Source organism: Adiantum capillus-veneris, chromosome 13, assembly GCF_014529385.1.
Source record: "Adiantum capillus-veneris isolate H3 chromosome 13, ASM1452938v2, whole genome shotgun sequence".
In the NCBI taxonomy this organism is placed as follows: Eukaryota; Viridiplantae; Streptophyta; class Polypodiopsida; order Polypodiales; family Pteridaceae; genus Adiantum; species Adiantum capillus-veneris.
The window spans coordinates 158,821,721-158,836,040 of NC_140943.1; the positions used below are offsets into that span (position 1 = coordinate 158,821,721).

Genomic DNA, 14,320 nt, shown 5'->3' on the forward strand with positions numbered 1-14,320 from the left:
GTAAGCCTAATGCAGCTTGCAATGGTGAAGTGAGCAACTTGCTCTCTTCTAATCAAACTGTAATTGTAGGAGGAATTGAAAGAATTCATGAGGTGGTGTGATGACAATAATTTCATTGGTTTCCTTTGGGACCTACTTCTTTGTGATTACTGGTTGTTTCATTGATGAAGCTCATTTGGGAACCCATACTTGTCCCTACTTCGTTTGTGTTTGAAGACACTTCTTTGGGATCCACCTTGTGTTTGTGTGAGTGTTAACTCACACAAACGTCAGTTAATAGAATCTTCTAAAGGCCTGAGCTTTATGATGCACATCTAAGATCGATACGAAGAAGCAGTAAAGATTGGAGTTACACAAATTTTCACATTTTCCAAAATGCCCATGAATTGTAATTTCCTGATTTATTTCAAGCCATTGTAATATTTGTAATGAGCTACGGGCTCAATGGGAGTTCAAAGTTGTAAAGAATAGGTCAGTTAGTGTCCCTAGGTTGTGGAGCCCTAAACGCCTTTGGTGCCCATACATTGCATATTTTCACCCTAGGTATATAAGGTAGTGTGTAAAAGATACTAGGGTTCTCAACCTCATTTTTTGAGACCACTCTTTGGAGAGCGCTCGTGAGGTGTGCGGCTATGGAGTCCTTGAGCTTCTCTTTGCTCATGTGACTTGATTAATACTAATCAAGGCTTAATTCTCTTTCACTATGCCTCTCTCATACTTCTTTTGGTTGTTAATGATGCTTTGATTAGCTAGATTGTAACCAATTAGTGGTTGATCCTACTGTAATCTTGTGTGATTGCCCTCTAATATTTGTGTGTGAATGTAGGTTGGATTGGAGTGAGGATACTCAATAGATCTATGTCTGTATGCTTGTGATTAGTGTGTTTCATGATGGATTAATGGTGTGTGTGGCTTTGCAATTATTAGTGTGTGCGATTGGGTTGATTTGAGGTGAAGAGAAGTGGATGTGGAGATTGCCAAACACCGTGCCTCAGCTCCTCCATAGGCGGAGAAGCCCACTTCATAGAGTTACCATTCGTGTTGTCATGATTAGCTCACTAATCAGTAAGTATTTCCATGCCCTAGTTGGGTAGCTCATCCCTCCAGATTGACAATTATTGTTGGTCATTGGCGCTATGCTACGATGGCAACTGCAATAGTAAGTCAACAGCGGTCTTTGCTTCAACCCTAGAATGTTTGGTTGAGGATGAGATTCAGACTTTGGGAGTTGATATTTTAGCAACAAAAAAGTGAAGGAAGCTTTGGTTCACTTCAAGCAATACTTAGAGAGATTTCCTATTAGAGAGCTACAGTAAGATGGGATATTATCAGTTCTCTTTATTGAGGGCTTGAAAAACAAAACTCTCACAAAGAACCTACACTTGAAAGAGTGCACCACATTTGAGCAAGTCACTAGAGAAGCATTGTATCTAGTAGAAAATTGCAAGGTTTATGGAGAGGTATCAGAAGATATGTACAATACTACCAATAGTGCCTCTTCAACCATAAGCAAATCCACAATGAAGTGGAGTGTTCAAGCTCCAAATGCACTAAATATTTACCAGATGGTTGAGAGGTAATTAGGAGAATGAACCAGAGCTACCAACAAAACCCAAACCTACAATGACCACCACCAGTATAAAATATACCATCCTAGAAGTGGTGTGCAATTGAGCAAAAGTATACCAATCGTGAGACGAGCAAGTGCTTTTACAACAAGAATTATATGAGGGAAAGGCCCTATGGACCACCGGGGGTGCAAAATTTACCACCACCACCAAGGTACCAAATAGGCCCAAAAAAAAATGAACAAGGGGAGATAAGCCTCAACCAGTGTTGGGACAATAGCCTCCTTTACCTCAAGAAAATAGGACAATTGTTAGATATACACAACCTATAGAAACACTCACAAGTCAAAAGATGTTGCCATTGGCTTCATATTATGAGGAACCAATCGAAACCTACGAGAGAGAACATGAGGGTATTGCATATGCCAACAAGGGTTATCCTTCTTGGATAAGTACAGATGAGGCTGCAGAGCCTTCTTACATTACACAACAATCAAAGTCCCATTATATGATGGACGAAAATATGCTCATGTTTATAGCAAACCTAAATTACAAACCAAGAGAATATCCTGCTAGTGTAGGACAACAAAAGTGGGCACACCAAGCCGATCAATAGGAGGTCCTTTCTATCGATGTGGAGGTATTCATTCGGAAAGAGTTTTTGGGTTCTGTGACGGTTGTGGGGTAGACCATTTACTTTCAAAATGTTCCAAAAATCTTGAAAACAAGGGAAAATAAATCATGATGGTATTGGTATTTTTCCATGATCAAGTGGGTCAAAGGACGGACCCAACTTTATCTCGTTGGTATCTGCACCAATTTTTTCACGACGTGTTGTAGTGTCAGGTTATGGTTATGGTTGTGCAATGATGGTATGCTAATCATGTTATGGTTATGATTTGGTAATCAGGTTATGTTTATCATTAGAAAATTTCGGAGGTCATTTGGAGGGCCTTGTAAGAAATTGTATTTCTCTCTCTAGAAACTTTTTTTAAAATGCACTTCCACCTTGTGAGTACGTCCAAAAGGACAACCAGACACTCTAAAAAGTAGATTTATATTCCCAATCGTCCTTGAAAACGGTCACTTTTTTATTTAATGCGAGCGTCTTTTTCAGGAGGCAGGTGCGGCGCATTTAATGCAGCTTACGTCATCACTGAAAGTTGAAAAGTCACAAACTGTAAAATAGTGATAGATTTTGAGGATTTTGACACCACCAATGCATCTGGAACGCCAAAATACCCTAAAAACGAATGTCTACTTGTCTCATTCCGACATCCGGAGAGGCAAAAAATGTCAAAAAACCCCCAAAAATGGGCTTTTTACTTAAGGCGCGCGAGGAGGCATTCTAAAATTTTAGAATGCCCCTTTGTGCGCCGTTAGTACAAAGCTCCTTTTAGTGATTTTTGGACACTTATCTTTCCAAAAAGCCCCTTTTTAGAGGTTTTTGGACATTTTCCTCTCAAAAAGCTCCCTAAAAAGAGGAAAAAAGGGCCTTTTTACTAACGGCGCGCGAGGAGGCATTCCAAAATTTTGGAATGCCCCCTCGCGCGCCGTTAGTACAAAGCTCCTTTTAGTGATTTTTGGACACTTATCTTTCCAAAAAGCCCCTTTTTAGAGGTTTTTGGACATTTTCCTCTCAAAAAGCTCCCTAAAAAGAGGAAAAAAGGGCCTTTTTACTAACAGTGCGCGAAGAGGCATTCCAAAATTTTGGAATGCCCCCTCGCGCGCCGTTAGTACAAAGCTCCTTTTAGTGATTTTTGGACACTTATCTTTCCAAAAAGCCCCTTTTTAGAGGTTTTTGGACATTTTCCTCTCAAAAAGCTCCCTAAAAAGAGAAAAAAAGGGCCTTTTTACTAACGGCGCGCGAGGAGGCATTCCAAAATTTTGGAATGCCCCCTCGCGCGCCGTTAGTACAAAGCTCTTTTTAGTGATTTTTGGCCTCTTTGGATGTCTGAGCGAGGCAATTGGACATTCATTTCTAGGAGATATGTGCATTTCGGACGCATTGACAGTATCAAAAGTTATAAAATCTTCCACCACTTGATAGTTTTGTGACTTTTTGAGTTCTAGTGATGACGTAGCGCGTATCAAATGCACCGCATCTACCTTCTGAAAAAGGTGCTCGCATTAAATAAAAGAGAGTGCTCGTCTTCAAGGACCACTAGATTATTAAATGAGGAGAGGGACACCTTTTATATTTTTGTTAATATCAATCTATTTTTCTACGTAACGTAGGCTCTTCTCTCATTGGAGGAGCTTATTTTCCTCTCTCTACCAAAAGGCCCTCCAAAAGACCTCCGAAATCTCCTAATGTGGTTTTGCAATGATGGTATGGTTGTTATGATAATGGTATGACAAGCAGGCTATGGTTATGGTATGGTAAGCAGATTATGTTTATGGTTTTCCAAATATGATTTGGCAGTCATGTTAATGGTTATACCTGCGATTTTGAAATCATGTTTCAATTATGGTTAGAAAATATTCATGTCCTTGTGCCTATGGTTTGGGAGTCAAAGTTATGTTTATGCTAACTTGTCATGTTTAAGCTTTTGATTTTGTGGTTTTGTTGTGCTTACAATTTTGCTAATTTGTATTTACTCGCTTTTTAATGTCAAACGGTAGGTGGAGTGCGGTTGCTTTTGCACTCTTCCTTTGGGCAGAGAGGGATGTCTCCTGGTGCTGCAGTACATGCAACATCACGAGCGCGAGTACATAGGCAGAAAGGTCTTAAACGCCCTGATGGACATTTTGAGTTCTCGTGGCGGCATGGTTAGTATTTCACTTTACTCTTTTACATTTGTTGTATTTTAATGATAAGTAAGAAAATAGATTGTTTTGTAATTATATGTTTATACTTCCACAAAGTCTTATTGTTTTTTTCTGCAGAACTGGACAGATATGCCGCTTGGACACGATAAGATGTCTGATTAGACGATGTCAATCTAGCCGTAGCCATATAGCATTAGTTTTCTTTTGTCATAGCATGTATATATGATGATGTGTGCACGTCTTTTTGTAACTATTGGAAATCCATGTATTTTCTCAATAATGACAATTGTGTTGTAACTATTACATTTGCAAAGCTTAACAATCAAGTGATTTTGCCTATGACGTATATAATTGTCATCGATTTACTTTCATCAATTTACTTTTGTCCAATTACTTTTATCAGTTTTGTACGTTTATTCTGCAAACAATACTATGCATGGTGCAGTTAATGGTTATATTGTCTTGTGGGTGACTACTTTCGGTCTATACCTTGCGCTTTCTTTCAAAGGTGAATCTAGGCTTATCTTGGATTCATATAGGTTTACTCTATTTTGGAAACATTCAATATGGTTGATGGGTGAATGCCCTGCCACCCAAATTTTTTTACTCTCGAGCGTCGCTATCAACGTCTCTATATAAGGTTCTGCATCGTCGCTATAAGCGTCGCTACAAAAGGACTACAAGCGTCGTTATATGCGTCGCTATATAGCAACTCGTATAAAGACGCATATAGCGACGTTCTCGTAGCGACGCTGTTTTAACGACGATTTTAGCGACGTCGGGGAGTATAAAAACCCAATGTATTTTCGTTGCTAAAAGCGTCACAAGTGCACATAACCTCTTGTAGTGCTACACCCTATTTAGACCACTCCAACCCTTGTAAATGCCAATGTCGATATACGAGGTAATATGAATATATTGATTTTAAGTTCTCAAATATTGTGTAGTTTGTGGTGATATGGGTCTCTATTATTTTGTATTTGTGACGTCCCCCCCCCCCGCCCTCCCTGTTTTACAAGTGCAAATATGATACAACAAACCCTCATGATTTGTATATAAAACTCATTTAAAATTTTGGCTTTATTAGTAATCAAATTTAAATATTGTTCTTTTGTGCTTCAAATTTTGGATTTGAAAGTTTAGTATTATTATTTTTCGTACACTTTTCAAAATGCAATTGACATTTAATATGTTCTATGTATGTCAAAAATAAAGATGCTCATTTGAGCCACCCAAAATTGAATGGCTTGAATGAGCACCTTTTTTTTGGAAGAGTTGTACAATATCGACAATATATAGAGTAAGGTGCCCAGGTATGAAATTTGGGGTCACTCAACACTTCACTGTACTTATATATGATAATCACTTAATATGTGCACTAATATATATCTTTTTATTATTTTGGAAAAAAAATCGTAGTATGAAAAGAATAACTTGTGTTTTGCTCAGTTTTAGAAAAAAACAGGGTCCAGTGTTTTCAAGAGTAATTACTCAAAGCCGAGATTTTGAATTGTAAACTTGTTAAAGTGAACAAATTGCTCATAATGTTAGTTCTTTGTCTATAGTCTTTCTCTTTACATGAAAAGAAATGATTTGAACTGCTACGTTCAAACAAATTGAAGATCTAGACCTGTGCTCAGGGAGTAAAAGATCAAAGTTCACCAAGCTTGGATTATCTCGAGTGGCTTCTTGGGCACGGTGGTCGTTGGTGGCAGTGGGCCTTTGTGGTGGCTCCCAGGGAGTTCTCTGTGGTGATGGGCATCAGACCCCAGGGCCGCCTTGGTTTCGGCATGCTTCTGAGTCCCTTTGTGTTTGCGATGGTTGCCCTGGTCCGGGTTGGGACCGGTTTGCTTTGTGGCAGGGGGAGTGTCGGTGTGGCAACCAAGCTAGTCCTTATGATATTTATCATGTTAATTTGTAAAGGTTACGTACTAGGGGCTCCATGTAAAAGCCTTGTGTATTGTCTAATATGAACTGATGATGAACTTCATCAAGGATGCCAGGTTGTAAATTTTTTGGTTTTTCATTTATTCTCACTCACAATTTTTGAATTTTGCAATATATATATATATAGAGAAAATTACCAAAATACCCCTCTAATTTGTGGAAATTCCCAAAATACCCCTCAAATTTTGAAATTCCCCAAATTGCCTCCCATATTTTGTCCTAAATTCCCAAAATGCCCTTCAAATTTTCTAAAATTACCAAATTACCCCCAGTTTTGAGATTAAATTTCTCCAAAAATAATATTTTTTAAAGTTGTTCCATAAGAAGACTGATTGTCTATCAATACAAGATGCTAAAACTAGAATTTGAGTTGGCTATGTAGGCTATGGAGACGAATCGCTTCATTATTTTTGAACATAATTGCCCTTTTTGTGAGGTAACTTGTGACAAATTACATGCTAAGCACAAAAAAAGGGATCTCAATTCTCAAGAAGGAATAAAGATTAAAAAATCTTGAAGAATCCAACCAAAATAGATACAAGGGTGTTTTGGAAATTTCCACAAATTAGAGGGGTATTTTGGTAATTTCCCTATATATATATATACCGAGTTAGCAACCTTTTCTCGTCGGATTGTTTTAAGGTACAAAGACGGGCAGTTGTCTGAGAAGGGTGATATAGAGGGTACGTGCTTGCCTTAGGCATCGCGAAACTTTGACTAAAATGGGCAATATGGCTCGCGAGCATGGCGCCTGCATGCGGCTGGCTTACCTTATCGTTAATAGTGCCATGCTCATGCTCTGTAGCGGTGGCTGGTTGTTGCAAGGTTTGGAAACGCAGCCCTTGGTGCAACTGGGGCCAGAGACAAAGCAGGCGCTGCAAAGCATATGTGAAAAGGCTGCCTTCCCGGACATCTGCATGAGGGAGTTATCCCCGTTAATCAGTGTCCAAGTACCAGTGCGCGTGCACCCCGACAGCGAGAGTACGGAGGGAGGCGCAGAGCAGCATCACCCTGACATCACCACCCAATACGTGGTGGGCCTGCTAGCGGAGGCGGCGCAGAGAAAGGCAGCGGAGGCGCTGCAGCTGGCAGCGCGCTTCAGCGGCGCCACCCACATGCAGCCGCTGGCCAGGGAGAGCGCCGCCGACTGCGTCGAGCTTATGGACCTCACGCACCACCATTTGCAGAAGGTTGTGGACACGCTCGCCACGCTTGAGATGGAGAGCCCCACTGCTATAAACTCTCCCCGCATAGCTCGTAGTTTAATTGCAGACGTGAAGCTCCACCTCAGCTCTTGCCTGGGCGCCCAATCTGCGTGCTACGACGGCCTCATCCAGGCTGTGAACACCGGCGCCTATACATCGGCTGGACAAGGGCGCCAGGAGTTCCAGGGCAGTCAGGAGTATCTCTTCGAGGTCATTGGAAACGTGTTGTCCCTGGTAGAGCAGCTCCAGGGGCAGTACGCGCAAGTATATGGGCACAGCCCAGCCCCCTCCACTCATCATGCTCACGTAAACGACGATGCACGCCTGCTTCTTAACTATGGCCCGTCCACGCCTCGACTCTCCAGGGGGGAGGGGCCACAGAAGCTCCACTCTAGCTTCCTGGCAGCCAATAAATTCCCGGATTGGCTTTCTCAGCCGCCGACCCGGAACGCAGCCCCAATTAACGCTCAGTCGGCAGCCCCAATCCCAAACCCTCAGCGGTCTGTCGCCAGCGTCGTGGTGGCGAAAGATGGTAGCGGGGACTTTAAGACCATCAACTTGGCCCTCCAAACAATCCCGGAGCACGTCGAAGGACGCTTTATTGTGTACGTCAAGGCTGGCATTTATCGCGAGGTCTTCAATATCTCAAAGGACATGGAGAATGTGAGTCTCTTGGGTGACGGTATGGACAGCACCATCATCACCGCTAGCAACAATGTGGCTCTCTTAAACTTCACCACCTTCAGGTCATCGACAGCGGGTGTGTGCGCACCAGCTATATTCCTCATCATCATCATCTTCTTCTTCGTCGGATACATATCTATACTAACGTGCATCATCACATATTTTTCTTTTTCTTGCAGGCATTTCCGGCGATGGCTTCTTCGCTCGCGACATCACCTTCCGCAACACGGCAGGTCCTGCAGCCCATCAGGCAGTGGCGCTTCGTGCAAACGCCGACCGCGTAGTCTTCTACCGCTGCCGCTTCGAGGGATTTCAAGACACGCTCTACGCGCTCTCGGGGCGCCAGTTCTACCGTGACTGCGAGATCTACGGTACTGTTGATATGATCTTTGGGTACGCCATCGCTGTTTTTCAGAACTGCAAGCTGTTTGCCAGGCGGCCCATGAAAGGGCAACAGAACACCTTCACCGCGCAGGGTCGCTCGCTCGACTCCGACATCAATGGCTTTGTCTTTCACAACTGCACGGTGGCAGCCAAGCGTGATCTGCTGAGGGCGCCTTTCCCGGTATCCAACTACCTGGGCCGGCCTTGGAAGGAGTTCTCGCGTGTGGTCTTCTTGCAGTCGCAGCTAGATGCTGTGATACAGCCGGAAGGGTGGCTCCATTGGAACAAAAGCGACCCTTTCGTGTCGACTCTTTTCTATGGCGAGTTTAAGAACAGGGGACCCGGCTCCCGCATTGACGGCCGTGTGAGCTGGCCAGGCGTCCATGCCAACCTCACCGTTCATCAAGCCAACGCCTTCACCCTGGCCCGTTTTGTGGAAGGCAACTCTTGGATCTCCACTGTCCTCGATCCCCTCAACTTCTTCACTAGCCTTCTTACCTAATTCAATGAAGCGTTTATTTTTCCATTAATTAACCTACACTTAATTTGTTGGGAACTTTTGTAAACAGATATGTTCAAACGGCAAGCAACAAATTTTTTATTGGACGAAACTACACAAGCACAGGTGAGAGTCTAATTAGGTCCTCCTTTCTATCTTGTATTCTCGCTTAAAAGTTAGTCCGACCACTTTAGTTTTGGTGTGTTCTAAAAGGCCTTAAAGAACAAGGGATTAAGGATTTCATTGGTAGGAGTTTGATCCCATGATATGAAGTATTGACTCAATGAAGTTTTCTTTAATATTTTTAATTTGTGAACTTTGACTTCATATATTTCATTAAAATGTTTTATTAGTTTTTATGCTTTTTTCCAAAAAATGATTAGAATATTTTTTTGTTCTAGTTTGTCAATGGTCCTTTTGTTATTTTACTTCTTTTTTGTTTATTTTAATTTAGATTTTTATTGTGCATCGTTTACTTTGTTGTTTACATGAGGGCCTTCTTCACATATAAGACGTTTGTGATTATGTGTGTATACTTGATAATACAATTTTATATTAACTCTAGTTATGTAAAAAAAATCACTTTTGTGGCTTTTAAAGACTTTTGCAGTAAAAAAATCTCCAGCACTATGTAAATTATCTACATAGAAAATACATTCAGGGAATTATATCCAACACACAATATGAGTCGATAAAAATAGTACAAAGTTAAATGAAGGTCTAAAGGTGTCTTTCCATGGCCATCTTCAATAACTAATTCACAAAAATGGATAATTTTTTGCTATTCTCTTTTGGAAGTAAATCAAAATATTTTTCTTTGAAAAATCCCTCAATAGGTATGTGATAGATGTATGTAATCGAATTAAGCAAGCCCAAACAATAAACTTTTGCTATTTCGTTTTGAAAGTCAATCAAATTATTGTTCTTTGGAAAGTCTCTCAATAGGTATGTGATAGATGTATGTAATCGAATTAAGCAAGCCCAAACAATAAACTTTTGCTATTTCGTTTTGAAAGTCAATCAAATTATTGTTCTTTGGAAAGTCTCTCAATAGGTATGTGATAGATGTATCAAGATTTTTTGAATTATATTCAAAGACTGATGACATTTTTTACTTCTCTAAGTTAAGTAGTGAACTGAAGTTTTACATACAGTTTGCTAATTTTAGAAAAAGTAAAAATCTTATTTTTGATCTTTTCATATAGATTATGTACTTGAAAACTTGTTTCATATTTTAAATCCATACATAAGAAGTTTCCTGAGGTTTTGATGTTATAGACAAAAGTCATCTCTCATTTTCTAGAATCCTAATCCAAGCATTTGTGTGGCTTCAACTAATTTTGTGGCTCATTATAACAAGTGGGTAATAAGTCTAGTGTTAAAACACAACAAAGAAGACATGTGATTTTAGGCTTTCATTTAGACCTATTCTCTATAAATTTCACCCTCACTCGACTTCATCAGGCCTTTGTGACTCCTCACCTTATTAAAATCCCTTTAAAGATGCCTTTGCTAACAATCTCTATGGGATTATCCCCTCTCGATTTATATTATAAGAATGATATCATAACAACCCTCCTTTTGTAAACAAAACTTAGGCTTATGTGGGCACTATTTTGAAAAAAGGGGCTTCATATTATAGAAATTACAATTTCTCAACTTATAGCATAACAACCCTCCATTAGGGAATTTCGGAGGTCATTTGGAGGGCCTTTTAAGAAAATGTATTTTTTGCACTCTCTCTCTAGAAAAAATGGCAAATAATAGAGCTGGGTCTTTCATAGTAAAAGTTCAAAAAGTGTACTTTAAGTAGATTCCTTACTCTTCTGAACATTCGTTCGTAGTGATTGAGGGATAATCCTCTTTTCAGTTGCATTGAATGAACCTCGTCAATATGGAGGGAATGAGGCTAACATGGAGGGACGAAGGCGCAACCACTATTCACTTTCCATTAAACCTGTACATTTGGCTAATGGCGCACTCCTCAAATGGCACAAATGTTACCCAGAAACAAGCCAAATATCACCTTCACATTGATTTGGACAATGAGTATCAACCATTGATTAAGCGCAGTAAAACAAACACACATATACCTCCCGCTTCCATAGACACGCTCAGAGCTCAGGGAGCTAAACACATAGATATCTGGACGAGAGGCTCTCTCTACCCTAAGAATCCAATGACTAATGCGTCTCCACCGTTTGTTAATCCTACAAGCTTATTGACCTTTGCTGGTGATGGAGAAAACGGCCTTCTGGGTTATTGTAAATCTCTTACAAGAGAAGCTGAAACTTACAAGAGCATTCTCCAAGCTCAACAATGTGAGATTGTTCGCCTTTCACATTTACATTCTACAGATCAGGTTACCATTTTGCAACATAAAACAGAGGTACAAGAACTGAAAGGAAAGGTGCGAAGTTGTCAAATGAAGGACACCATCTTGGGTGGTCGTATCCGAAAGAAGAAATTGCGCAATCTTGAAACATTGCAGGTTGCATCAGGAGGTCTCAAGAAAAGAATCCGAGCATTAAGGTGATGCTTCTTGGTTGGCTACATTGTCTTAGTTAAGTAATCTTTTTGTTTTTTCTTGTTATGCATTGTTTTCATGTGCCTAAATAGTGTTAGTGAAGCAAATTTTCTATTATTTACTTATGCATTGTCTTCATGTAGAGATTCAATCTATCCTGACAAGGAAAACATTGACCCCAAAGCCAATATAGGAAAGAGATTGAAGCCACTTATAAGTAGAAGCATGGCAGCAGATATAGTACATGACAAGAAGTTTAAGGTCCTACAACGAAATGTAGTGGACCGCTTTATTTCAGAGAACTCAGTGCCTGCAAAAGAGATACAAGGCACACTTGATTCACTTGGTGTAAGCAAAAGAGGATATTCGGCTATCCAAAAGTCTGTCTCATCCATCTTTGTTAAGAAGGGTATAAAATCCAAACTTCTACCATCAGCCTCAAGTGTTTGGAAAGAGAGGCTTCAGCTTAACGAGGCACAGGGAGACTATCTTGGACAACCCTTTCATATTAAAGCAACTTACAGTGGCCATGGAGCAAACATGGCATATGACGAGTTCAATAATATTTTTATGGACCTGCGGATATTACAGAAGAGAATGGTGGAGTTTTACAACATCACATTTGAAGAGTCACGAGGGGTATTACATTTTGTGTTAAAACTGGATGAGTGTGAGCTTGTTAAAGAGAAAAATCTAGAGCGTGTTACTATTACTTTAATGAATAGAGCCCGCTCAAAGTGTCCCAGTGATGATCCTTTATATTTTAGTGTTCAATCAGAATCTAACATATGGTGGCTTGGTGCGTTTGAGGTAAGCGGGATTCTCAGGTAAGCTCAAATGTTCACATCTACTTAAGTCTCATTTATTTTGTGTTGCAGGTAAAGAAAGAAGATCATGGGATTCTATTTTGGGTGTTCCATCGAACTAATATTCCGGAGGTGATTGATCGACAGACTAACCAGGGAGAGGTACTACGTCTAGATGGAAGGGGAGAATTTCAAGTTCAGTGGCATCTTGCAAGTGACCTCAAAACATTAAAGTGCATGTATAATTGTGGAATGGGTGCAATGGCAAAGTCGCCGTGTTTGTTCTACATGGAGCGTGCAAAGGTCATGGACCCAAAGTGGTGGAGAAAAGCTCCAACACCTCACATTGAGGATCCTGCTTTTCGACCGGTTTTGAAAATACCACTTGTGAATGTCCACATTTGTACAATGCATGCCCTTTGTAGAATTGTGGAGAAATTGGTCTACTTATACATCGGGTTTGCTTGGAAGATTAAGAACTCGACAGAACAACAAGTAGCCCTACAGTGCTTAGAAATGGTACTGTCGAATATGGGGCTTCATGGTGGCAATGTGAAAATCCAGCGGGATGAAAAGAGATCAACTGTTGAGAAGGATGTCCCATGCAAACCATCCATCGGTGGGATGAAGGCACGGAGGTTTTTATCTAAACCCCAAGGTACAAGAGATCCGAAGCTAACAAAACATGGAAAAATATATAATACATCTTATGCTAGCAAGGTAGAGTATTAGAGCTGGAAAAAGCTACATATTGCAGTCAAAGACCAAGAACCAACTACTCGTAACGCGAAGGCTGAGGTTTGGCGATCAATAGACATCCTATTTTTGATGTGCGACAAAGATGACTGGTCACAAGGTGATATGAACAAGTTCAAGGAGAATCTAAACCTTCTCAAAAAATCATTCAAGACAGCATGGACAGACACCCAGATTACTCACTACATGGTATTATCGTGTATTTCATTCTCTCTTATGTGCAAATATGTGAGTGTAAAACATTCTAACTAATCTGTTTTCATATCCAGCACATCATCTTCAATCATTTACCATATTTTATACAAAAGTATGGGAACCCGGCAATATGGAATACCCAAGGGAAAAGTCTCATTACATGGCGAGAAATGCTTATTTCAGGCACACACGACATGGTGGCTCTCGAATCAAGGCTAACAGTTTGAGAGAACTATTTGAATGGTTCTATCATAGCATCATTCATCGAATGCAGACAAAAGAAGTCTTGGCAAATTCAGGAACAACACAAGCCATCAGACATTTACAACAACAAAAAGTTAAAAGATCAATGGCATACAACAACTCCGAATCGAGCTCGTGAAAGTCAACGAAGGTGGAGAGAGACAATGGTGTATGTGAATCACAAGTGGAGAAAGATACTCTGAGTGGATGACATTGTACAAAATTTATGTAATACATGATCTTATACAATTGCTACTTGAAGTGTATCAAGATTTTGAAGGTTCAATTTTGTTTTTTGGCACGTCACCCTTGTAACGAATCATGAGATGTTTGCCATACTCTAAAATTTTATCTGGGTTTTGTCTACCAAGATCTAGTGCCATTGCTGTGTAGGTGTAGTAATACGCTGCCCGACCACCTGTATAGCCCGAGCAATAACCAAAACAATCTCTAGCAAACACTTTGTCCACAAGAATGACTTTATCTGCACTTTTGGGCAGCACCGGTCCACCCAAGAAGCGTGATAGTGTCTTGAATGTGTAAGTTGCTATTGAACCCTCTTGTGACATGGAATTGTGAAAAACTACTATCGGCGACTCGCAAAACTTTGAAAGGTACTGCGCTAGGGCCGCATCCCTTCCACGATACTCTCGAGTCCGCCGCCGAAGGAAGTCATTCTTGTCAGCAATCCAAGACTGCACATATCATGTCAAAAGTGACACAAAGAGAGAGAG

The 14,320-nt window shown here is 40.5% G+C and overlaps 1 pseudogene; it reads left to right on the forward strand.

Annotated features, from left to right (window-relative positions):
* Nucleotides 1-7,009: 7,009 nt before the first annotated feature.
* LOC147445173 (pectinesterase 2-like) lies at nt 7,010-9,150 on the forward strand (annotated as a pseudogene).
* Nucleotides 9,151-14,320: the final 5,170 nt, after the last annotated feature.